Source organism: Kogia breviceps, chromosome 5, assembly GCF_026419965.1.
Source record: "Kogia breviceps isolate mKogBre1 chromosome 5, mKogBre1 haplotype 1, whole genome shotgun sequence".
NCBI classification, from domain to species: Eukaryota; Metazoa; Chordata; class Mammalia; order Artiodactyla; family Physeteridae; genus Kogia; species Kogia breviceps.
In genome coordinates, this window is record NC_081314.1 from 32,978,782 (window position 1) to 32,991,171 (window position 12,390).

At 37.3% G+C, this 12,390-nt stretch overlaps 1 long non-coding RNA gene across 1 annotated transcript; it reads left to right on the forward strand.

Moving 5' to 3' along the window:
* Positions 1 to 11,848: 11,848 nt before the first annotated feature.
* On the forward strand, positions 11,849 to 12,173 carry LOC136794318 (uncharacterized). The gene is made up of 2 exons (XR_010840907.1): positions 11,849 to 11,953; positions 12,004 to 12,173. It is a non-coding gene; the product is annotated as an uncharacterized lncRNA (long non-coding RNA).
* The last annotated feature ends 217 nt before the right edge of the window (positions 12,174 to 12,390 follow it).

Below are 12,390 nucleotides of genomic sequence, written 5' to 3' on the forward strand. Positions count from 1 at the left end.
AAGAAAATGTAATGCCTTCTTTTCATTGACATCCATTACTTTGAAGTTTATTGCTAATGAAAGAGCAAGAATTACTAACTGATAACAGATAATGAAGGAGAAAAACTATAAGGCATTCCTAAAATATTTGCCATCAATCACATACTTAATTATGTAATTGTATATTTCTCCAGACAATAGAAATAAACATTGCTCATTACTTCTGTTCATTTTTTCACATATAATTTTTATTAAATATTTTGTAAATAGATAACAAAAGGACATTTTCCCATTATGCTGTTTTAAAAAGTAATAATAAAAATTATGCATGTCTATTTTGGATATTTAGGAGATAAAAAGATATAATAAAAAGCCACAAACACACATGATCCTGCCATTAAGGAAAAATCAATTATTAATATTTTTGTGAAGAATTTTCCAGTCATTTACCCAAGTGTGGGCTTAATTTTTTTCAGGTTTAAGATCATAATGCACTACACTGTTTTAATAGTGCTTACTATGTCTTGAGCATTTATTTATATCTTTCACGTTATAAAACTTTTATAAAGTGGACTTATTGTTTTCCCACGTCTTTTAATTTTATTCATAACATGACTTTAAAATTATCACCAAATTATTTTGATTCAAAAAATTCCTCAGATAGAAAAGAAGCCCTAGCCCAAAACTATCCAAAAGAAAATGTAAGCCATGTAAACAATTCAAAATTTTCTAGTAACCACATTTTAAAAAGTCAAAAGAAAGTTGAATGTTAATAATATTTTTATTCAACCCAATATATCACAAAATCATCATTTGAAAGTGCAGTCAATACAAATATTATTAAGGAGCTATTTCACATTCTTTTCTTCTTTCTAAATCTTTGAAATCTAGTGTGTATTTTGCACACAGGACACCTTAATTCTGATGAGTCACTTGTCAAGGCCCCAGTAGCCACACGCGGCTAGCAGCTGCCGTATTGGATAGTGTAGCTCTGTATCTTCTTGCATGGTTTACTTGATATCTACAATAGATATCAAACAAACAAAATACTTAAACTAGTACATAAAGATGTATGATTATCTCTGCCTGGCTCCTCTTTCACATATTTTTTTCCTTCTTCTATCACATTTTCCCATAGGATTCTAAGAGAGGTTTCACATAAAAATCCCCAATGATCTGGAGGTGACAGCTCCTTAAAGACCCCCCACGAGACCCTATCCCTGTCAATCCCAACCCCATCCCCAGCAGCCCAGAGTTCTAGAACAGCAGCCCTGAGCTCCCTGCTTCAGCCACTTTGTGCCCTTGTTCTAAAGAATTTCCTCTCTCTCTGTGCCTCATTCTCCCACTTCCTGCTTCATCTGAGGTTATGCTTCTAGGGGACATTTTCTGGTTACTCATTCATTTGCTCCTTCCTACACTGGGCAACTGGGCAGCCTGTCCTCTTGGGCAGTAATCTTCACATTGGGATCTGGAAATCACTGCGTTCCTAAGGGGTACCTGGGCATGTAGATATTTTTAAGGTAATCAATTTCCAAATCCTCAACTTCCATATATAATCCCATCTAAAATGAATCTGTTTGAGCACATTTCACAGGTTCTCCTCTCTCACCTCCCTTTTTACAAACACCCCTCAGCACACCTTTAACGCATGCCTCGCATCTGCTGCTGTGCTCAAGGTGGAGATCCTCGGGTGCACACGATGAAGAACCATTTCTAAATGTCAGCGCAGGTACTAGGAAGGAATACCTAAGGTAGCAAAAGTAGCAAAGCAAAGATAGCAAATCCTCTATCAGGTTAGGTGCTTTCTAATTCTCTGCTCTTCACAACTCATCTGAGTTACCAGCATACAGATTATTAAACATAATTTTTGATGATAGATCACTAAGTAATTTTTGTTATGTAACTTGAAAGAACTGTCAAAGAATCAAAGGGTCGTTACTCTTTTTATTCTCATCTATTTATGCAAACAAGTTTTTTTTTTTTTATGCAAACAAGTTTTCGCTAGAAAGAAAATTAAATAGGAATCAAAGTGACACTAAACCCTGTTTTTTAAAAAAATATGTAAAATTTTCTCTGCATGCATGAAGAAAATCCCTATTCATCTTCTTAAGAAATGCAATAAAATTGTACTTCTTATGTTATTATTTATTAACATTTGTACTATATCTGTCATTTTTATTAGCTGTATATTAATAATGACTCTAAGGATAACTCAATCTGGAGCCGTATTGTCATAAGAAATATTTAAATTTCAATTTATATGCACTGTTTTGTTGCAGAGAATCTTGTTAGAGTGATCAATTCAAGCCTTTCAAATATAAAATATATTTTTTAGACAAAATCCTGCGATGGAAGTAGAATGGAAATATGAATTCAAGGAACTAGAAGTTCAATATGAAAAAAAGAAATACATAAAGATTTCCTTCTGTTAAAGAAAAACTGGTTTACATATGCTTTAAAAAGGACAATAGTGGTATCAAATGGCTCTTATATTCAGGTTGGATTTGTTACACAAAAGAAAGGTGTCAGATTTTCATTATACTGGGAGTTACACCCTTTGAACTTATTTCAATGTATGATAAAAATTCTTTAGATATCAAGTAAAAATGTGCAATGTGACACTGTTTTTTTAAAAAATGAGACAGTATATCACTCAGAATAGCCATCATCAAAAAGTCCACAAATAATAAATGCTGAAGGGGGTGTGGAGAGAAGGGAACACTCCCACACTGTTGGTGGGAATGTAAGTTGGTGCAGCTACTATAGAGAACAGTATGGGGAATTCCCTGGTGGTCCAGTGGTTAGGATTCTGTGCTCTTATTGCCAAGGACCCAGGTTCAATTCTTGGTCTAGGAACTAAAATCCCACAAGCCACACAGCACGGCTCAAAAAAAAAGAACAGTGTGGAGGTTCCTTAACAAACTAAAAATACAGCTACCATATGATCCTGCAATCCCATTCCTGGGCATATATCTGGAGAAAACTCTAATTCAAAAAGACATGCACCTCTATGTTCATGACAGAACTATTTACAATAGCCACCATAGAAGCAACCTAAATGTCCATCAAGAGATGAATGGATAAACATGTGGTACATATATATACACTGGAATATTAGTCAGCCATTAAAAAAGAATGAAATAATTCCATTTGCAGCAACATGGATGCAACTAGAGATTATCATACTAAGTGAAGTAAGCCAGACAGAGAAAGACAAATCTCATACGATATCACTTACATGTAGAATCTAAAAAAAAAAAAAAAAAATACAAGTGAACGTATTTACAAAACAGAAACAGACTCACAGATGTAGAAAACAAACTTACCATTACCAAAGAGGAAAGGGGTTCGGGGAGGAAGGGATAAATTAGGAGTTTGGGATTAACATATACACATTACTATATGTAAAATAGTTAAACAACAAGGACCTACTGTATATAGCACAGGGAACTATATTCAATACCTTCTAATAACCTATAATGGAAAAGAATCTGAAAAAGAATAGATACGTCTAACTGAATCACTTTGCTGTAACCTGAAATTAGCAAAACATTGTAAATCAACTATACTTCAAATTAAAAAATTAGACAGGGCTTCCCTGGTGGCACAGTGGTTGAGAGTCTGCCTGCCAATGCAGGGGACGTGGGTTCGTGCCCCAGTCCGGGAGGATACCACATGCCGCGGAGCCGCTAGGCCCGTGAGCCATGGCCGCTGAGCCTGCGCGTCCGGAGCCTGTGCTCCGCAACGGGGGAGAGGGCACAACAGTGAGAGGCCCGTGTACCGCAAAAAAAAAAAAAAAAAAAAAAAAAGAGACAGTACAAAAAAACTTTGAATACCTCCTAAAACTGGCTCAGCTCCCCTGCATTTGGTCCTCAGGGAGACCACATTGGCAAGACCTTTACACTTTCCACACTGCAGTCTCCACTTGGAATAATACTATACTATCATAACATTAATAACATGGAGTAAGATCACTTACCTGACTGTGTTGTAAGGTTAGAATGAGATAACTTACAGAAAAGCATTTTGTAAACTATAAAGTGCTGAGGATATGTTTGTCCTTAACAAATGTTTTCAGCCATGAATTCCTTTAAGCAAAAATATGTCTTAAGTATCTACTCAGTGACAGGAACTCTTTCAGGTTTTGCAGATACAATAATGAAATAAAAAGGGGCGATGTTACGTGTTTTCATAAATCTCACATTTTAGTAGGATGAGCAGAATACACAAGTAAAGAAAGGCACAAAACATGCTCATTCACTGTGGGTAGCTACAAGTGTTAGGAGGGCAATAATATCAGGTATTTCAACTGCTGCTGAGTTTCCAGTTCACAGTTTTTGAAAGAAGAAAGCATCACTTTCATTACATGGAACATCTCTTTCTTGATGTTTTAGGACAGCCAAGGACCTCACAATAGTTTACATCCTGCACCGCAGCCAACACTATCTCCTACCACGCTCCACTTTGCCCCTGTGTTCCAGCCACTGAGACCTCTTTACTGAACCTCAGCCAGTCCAGGTATGCTCCCTCCTTACAGTGTTTGTACTGTTTGTGTCCTTCCTCTGGAATGTTCTTTTCTGGTCTGTGCATGTATAGTTCCCCCACAGTCCCTTTCTTTCCATAAACCTTATCACACTCTAACAAACTGTATCATTTACTTATTATTTCTGTCTGCTCTTTCTAGAATGTAAGCTCTACAAAGGGAGCAGTCTCTGGAATTCTGACTCACTGGTACCATCCAATCACCAACAAAAGTTGAATTTAATTGCAGTGCTTCCCCCATCTGGTGCTACTTTTTTTTTTTACTATTGCTGTCTCATTTAATCCCAACAGACATCACATGTGATAGATTCTACTTCTGTTTCAGTTATCCATTGCTACCTAACACAGCACTCCAAAATGACATAGATTGATGCACAATAATTAATCATGTCTCACTTTTCAGTGGGTTAGAAATTCAGGCAGAAAATCAAGTTAGATGGTTCTCCTGCTGCACAGGGGTCACGTGCTCATCTGGCTTCAGCTCATGGTTGGGCTGAACTGGAAGATCCATGCAGACTCCACTCAGCTCTCTGGATGGAGCCTCTGTGATCCATCCTGTGGCCTTTCTCCCACTCCCTGAATTTTCCTCCATCCAAGAGTCTCGTCTGAATTTCTTTGTAGCACAGCAGCTGGCTTTCCTGAGCAAAAGCTACCGGACTTCTTAAGGTTTATTACTGGAACTGGCACAGAATCATTTCCTCTCCAATCTATTGGTGAAAGGAATTCACAAGGCTGGCCTACTTTCAAGGGGACGGGAAATAGAATCTACCTCTTAATGGATTGAGCGGCATGGACACAGAGAAAAGGACATGATGGCAGCCCACTCTGGTGACTATCGACTGCAATTGTTCTCATTTTTCAGATGGGGAAATTGGAACTCAGAGAGATTAGGTTGACAAATGAATAAGAGGCAGAGAGGTGAGTCAAGTCTAGTTTCCCTGACTCGAGAGCCTGCATCCTTAAGCACTCTGCTTTACAGCCTCTACAGGGGTAGCTCCTACTTTGGCAGAGAGGAGGTCTGGGCCTTATAAGACAGATTCTTAGAGGGCTGGAAAGCAGACACACCACTGGAGAGGCAAACAGTAACTGCTCCAGGGCCCTACTCTTGCTTCAGTCAGAAGAATTGAACCTCAAATTACTTTACCTGCTGAGTTTCCACAAAATTCGATTTGAAGAAGGGATTCCATTTATTTAGAGCACTGTCAAAGAATACGAAACAATTATCTGAAGTAAAAATGAGTTTATATTTCTATAAGTTAAAATCTCTAACATATTCCACAAAGTGTAACTTTCTTTGATTGTTGTTATCATTTTTATTTTGTTTATAAAGATATATTTTAAAGAGATAGCAGTTCACCATTTCAAATAGGCATTTAACGCCTAAGCTGAGGGTGGTTTTTATACAGTGATTTAAAAATACTAGTTTTGAGGGAAGGTCTCTTTTGAGCTCTTTTAAAATGTTGTAACATGTGATATATCCAATTTCAAGCTGATAGGGAAACTGTACATTTCTGCTGTGTTCTTTACAGGGGTATAATTTGGGTAGCAATTTTCCATACAGTTGATGGGCATGTTACATTACAATTTTGTGCAAGCTTGACACAATAGTTTTGTAAATTCTAATAACTCTGTTTCTTTGTAATACCGCAAATATGGGGGGAGAGGAAAATGGTAAGCAGTCATGCTCCCATGCTTCATTCAGAGGAATGCTGTTTTTTTTCTTCTTCTATACATTGCATTTCTATGCAAAATTTTGTTTGAAGTAAAGTATTTGCCACAAAAGAAAAATACAAGTTCAAAGCTGTCTCACTGAATGACCTCTAAGCCATGAAGTTCAGTTCCAAAGTCTATGGTTTTCTGGTCACCAAGTAATTCATTTCCCAAAATCTATACCAAATATATTCCTGGAGTGTGGATTTGATAATTTTATGCAAGTTTTTGGCAGTGATGACATTAATTGGAAATAGACAATATAAGATCGAATGAAAAACTTCCTTCCACATGCTGCTGATGATCTGGTATAAATATTTTACCCTGGTATAATAAATTCATTCAAAACCTGTTGAAGGTAGTTAAGAGGCCCAATTTCTCTAGAAAAATCCTTAACTTTCCAGAAAACTGCTCTAGATGAGAAATGCATAGATTTTCCACCAAAGAAATCAGTGGAGGACAAGAATAACTGGCTTAGGGACTTCCCTAGTGGCACAGTGATTAAGAATCTGCCTGCCAATGCAGGGGACACAAGTCCGGGAAGATCCCACATGCCGCAGAATAACTAAGCCTATTTGCCACAACTACTGAAGCCCATGCGCTGCAATGAGAGACCCGAGCACCACAACCAAGGGTAGCCCCTGCTCGCCACAACTGGAGAGAGCCGGCACACAGCAACGAAGACCCAATGCAGCCCCCCCAAAAAAAAAAGAGAGAGAGAGAGAGAGAGAGAGAATAACTGGCTTATTGCTAACCAAGAACCACTAGGGAACGGAACTGTCCTAACTTTCCAAGTGCCCCAAACTCAAATTTAGTTCAAAATCCATTACACCTTCTTGACTACTTTTACTTTGTTTGCATCCAAATCCTATTTTTAATATGTGATTTCAATGAACACTCTTTTTTAGGAACAATTCCTTTTTGTTCCTCGGGTAGCAACCTGAGAAGCCAGGGATCACTCAAATTCCTCCTAGACTGGAAAAGAGTGCGTAGAAACTCATGCCACAGAGAGAGTGTGGAAATTGTCAGGCACTGTCAAATCATTAATGAAAATATTAAGTCGCTCTAGACCTGGTTTAACACTGGCAATTGATGCACTTTGGAGCTAGAAAATATAAAGCATTTTATGTAATCAAAATAGATCATTTCCCACAGGCTAGGGATGCTCTCTTCAACTATTAGAACAAACAGATAGATACCAAAGTTCTAGCAAAAACTTTGGTCTCAAGGCAAAAGATACAGAATTAGCTTCAAGAAATGTGACTCAGAAGCTATGCATGTTCTGGGTTCACAAACTTGAAAATGAGTGCTAAAATCAACAATGTATGGGGCCAATGATAAAAGCAAGAAATCCTGTTAGTAGGCTATGGTAACAATTGAAATTAAAAATGTCAAGTAAATGCACTAAGCTAGTCACAAATAGGATAGAGGAAAGAGGATGAATAAAGAGATAAATTGATGTAGGGTGACCAATCATCCTGGTTTGTGTGGAACTAAGAAGTTTCCCAAGATGTAGAACTTTCAATTTTAAAATTGAGATATTCCTGAGCAAACTGCCCAGTTTTCATGAGATTGAGTGGTTTCCCAGAATGCAGGACTAGAACTGGGAAAGTCCTAGGCAAAAGGAACAAATTGGTCATCTAACTCAACCTTCTTTCACTTTCCTATAATGACCCAGCTTCTTCCTGCCTTGACGTCATTGCAGAAGCTTTTCCCTCCACCAGTGATATTGAGCTTATCCCTCTAAAACACACAATTACATCTGAAAATCTTCAGACAGTTCTATTCTAAATGTCACTAGAACATCTTGAGATGAGCCAGAGATGGAAAAACACATTATATGAATAAACAGTGAAAATATTATAACTGACTTGTATCAAAATCAATGCAAACCAGAAGACCATGGTCTGGTATCTTTAAAATGCTGGAAAAATGAAATGAAAATCTAGAATTCTACAGCCACCAAATTATCCTTCAAAACTGAAGATAAAATACATTTTCATGTAAACAAAAACTGAAGGAATGGGTGACCAGAAGATCTACACTACAAAGAATGGTGAAGAAAGTTCTTCAGCATGAAAGAAAGTGACATAAGATAAAGATTCAGAGATACTGAAGAAAAGGAAAGCACAAAAATAAAACAAAAAATAAATAAAACTATTTAGGTAAAAGTAGGTAAATAAAAATAACCATTTTCCATGTTTCTTAATTTCTCTTAAAGAGGAATTACTATTCAAATAAATAGTAATACTAGTGTATTATGACTGACTCCTAGTTTCTGCTCAGAATGGAGAAAACTTGATCCAAAGAAGACATACAGATGGCCAACAAATGCAAGAAAAGATGCTCAACATCACTAATTATTAGAGAAATGCAAATTGAAACTACAATGAGGTATCACCTCACACTGGTCAGAATGGGCATCATCAGAAAATTTACAAACAACAAATGCTGGAGAGGATGTGGAAAAGAGGGAACCCTCTTGCACTGTTGGTGGGAATGTGAATTGATACAGCCACTATGGAGAACAGTATGGAGGTTCCTTAAAAAACTAAAAATAGAACTACCATACGACCCAACAATCCCACTACTGGGCATATACCCTGAGAAAAAAAGAGACATGTACCACAATGTTCATTGCAGCTCTATTTACAATAGCCAGGACATGGAAGCAACCTAAGTGTCCATCGACAGAGGAATGGATAAAGAAGATGTGGTACATATATACAATGGAATATTACTCAGCCATAAAAAGAAATGAAATTTTGCCATTTTCAGAGACATGGATAGACCTAGAGACTGTTATATAGAGTGAAGTCAGAAAGAGAAAAACAAATATCTTACATATCAATTATATGTGGAATCTAGAAAAATGATACATACAGATGAACCTGTTTGCAAAGCAGAAATAGAGACACAGACTTAGAGAACAAATGTATGGATACCAAGGGGGAAGGGGGAGTGGGATGAATTGGGAAATTGGGATTGACATATATACACTACTATGTATAAAATAGATAACTAATAAGAAACTACTGTGTAGCACAGGGAACTCTACTCAATGCTCTGTGGTGACCTAAATGGGAAGGAAATCCAAAAAAGAGGGGATATATACATATATATATATATATATATATATATACACATATATATGTATACATATATATGTATATATATAACTGATTCACTTTGCTGTACAGCAGAAACTAACACAACATTGTAACATTTCTGTGTTAGCAGAAACTAACACATTTAGTCACTTTACAACATTGTAAAGCGACTAAACTCCAATAAAAATTAATTTTAAAAAAAGAAAGGCTAAAAAAGTTAAAACTGGGAAAAGTATCAAAAAACTAGATGATCTGCAAATTCACTATTTTTTTTCAAGCCCAGCAAATTCAGTACTGTTTTCAAGCCCAGCAAGAAAACTGAGGTTGCAAAGCAACCAAATAAACTGAAATCTAAGGAAAGCGTGGGCTCCTAAGACAGAAGGGACACAACAGCTGCCTGCATGTCTGCCATACAACCCAATAAAAAAATTCAAGCAAAATATTAATTAAATTGCTAAAGAGCATGTGTGAACTAGCAGGAAATTACAGGACCTCTGGGAGCAACAGACACAGAAGTTTGACCACCTACTTGAAGACTCTTATCAATGGATCTCCTGGGATTCACAAGATTGGGGCAAGGAGGGAACCCTGAGAAAAACCCCTGGGGTGCAGGTCTGGGGAGCGGGCACAGCAGCCACTGTGAGAAAGCCAGAAAGACCTGTCCTGAGGCTTCTCCACCATCTCCCATACTGAACAAAAGCTTTCAGCCCCTGGGAGAGAGGCATCAAACTCTGTTGCCCTTAGACCACACGTGAAAACTCACAGCAGCTAGAGCAAGTGAACAATAACCCTACGGTGGAGGCGGAGGAAGGGCAAGAAAACATACTGAACTCAGACTATTCAAGATTTTTGCCAGTAGGAGAGGTGCAGGATCACTGAGAAGGCCACATCCCTGATGTTCAGAGTCCCAGTACCTACCTAAGACTTAGATCAAACCCAAATAACACATGCTTTGCCCATTGCAATCAGTCCAGCAAGAGTTGAGTAGTCAGTAACAGTATCCTAATTCTGGGAGAGAGGCAAGAATATGGAGAGAGACTCTGTGAGGAGCAGATTCATAGAGAAGACCTGAGGCCAAAGGTAAAGTAGGCATACAGAAAATCCCTTTAATACACAAGATCTCAGCCAAAGCACAAGGTAGAGCTAAAGGAATGTGAAGGGATTCAACAAAAACAAAACTCAAATCCAGATGAAATCCTGCACACCAAAGCCCTATCAAAACACAAGGCATGCCCATTTCCATCCATAAACACTATTTGCCTCATTCTCTAGTATTCTATACAATACGTCAATTTTTAAACAAAAGAAACAACAGAGAAAACTCTGTTAAAAAAAAAAAGAAGAAAACCCCCACAGATATGTGAAATACTAAAAATGAAAAACACAGAAAGAGAGATGGATGATGCCTTCAATAGGGTCACCAGTAAATGTAACACAGATGAGGAATGAATCCGTTAACTTGAAGAAGGAGTGACTAAAACAGAACAGAGCAGTGAAGATTTGTGGGACAATATTAAGCAGTCTAATATACATGCAATTGCAATTCCAGAAAGAGAAGAGAGAGAGTATGGGGCAGAACAAATATTAAGTGGGATAATGGCTCAAAATTGTCCAATACTAATTGTCCACTATTAAGACATAGACCCAGTTAATACACAGAAACCACAAAAAATAAATACCAGATAATAATAACACCTATATGTAGACTCATCATATTCAAACTGTTGAAAATCAAATATTTTAAAAAATCTTGAAATCTTAAAAATACATTTTATGCAAAAAAGAGAGAAGAATTATAGTCAATATCTTGTCAGAAACTCTGCAAGCCAGAGATTGTGAAGTGACATCTTTAAAATGCTAAAAGAAAAAAAAAAAAAAAAAGGACCTGTTAATCCAGAATACTATATCCAGTGAAAAACATCTTTCAAAAATAAAGGAGAAAAAAGAATTTTCACACTAACATAAACTGAAAGGATTTATTATAAGCATATCTACACTATGAGAAATACTAAAGGAAGTTCTTCAGGCATAGGACAAATGATTAGATATCTATAAGAAAGGAAACATGCATTTGGATTCTAGTAACATACAAAAATCAATTAAGGTAAATTTTAGAAATGATATCAAAATCTAAGCAATAAAGTTTCTGGAAGATAATATAAAAGAATAAATATCCTCATGACCTCATGGTATGAAAAATTTGTTTGATAGATTAGACTCCATTAAAATTAAAAACTTCTGTTTCTTAAATACATTAAGTGAATGAAAAAGGAAGCCACAGAATGGGAGAAGTAAGACACAAAACACTTAATTGAGAAATTATTTGTATTCATGATGTATGTAGAAACTTCTTCACATCAATAAGAGAAAAACAGATAACCCAAGTAGAAGTGTAGGGCCTCAACTATACTCACACCCCTACTTCCCTATCGATACCCAAAAACTTTTTGGGCTTTCCGGCTGGCGGGTGTAAATAAGATACTGGAATGTCCCTCAGGGCAGAAACCGTTCTGAGAAAAAGGCCTGGAAAACAGGACATGTCTGAGACATGCCCTAACCGCGAACAAACAAGTACGGCGGGGGCAAGAATGCCTAAGCCAATGAGTTTAAAGGTCACCCCAGCCAATGAGTTTAAAGGTCGCCCCAGCCAATGAGTTTAAAGGTCGCCCCGTTTACCCAATCATTGTGAAACTCCAAATATACCCGCCCTATAAGTGAATAAACCTATAAAATGTGTGTGATTCCATTTTTACGGGTTCCTCTTCGGCCTCCTGCGTGAGGACCAAGGAACCCCGGTGCACCGGCTCCTAATAAACCTCTTGCGTGTTGCAATGACTCTCGACTCTTGGCGGTTCTTGGGCGAGCTGGGATCCCTCGGAGACCGTTCAGGTCTAACAGAAGAATGGAAAAGAGATTTAAGCAGGTACTTTACAGAAATAGATATCCAAATGGCCAAAAGTATTTAGAAAGATGCACAAGTCACTAGTAATCAGTGAAATGTAATTTAAAAGCAAATGAGATACCATCAGAATGTGGGAAATGAAGATAA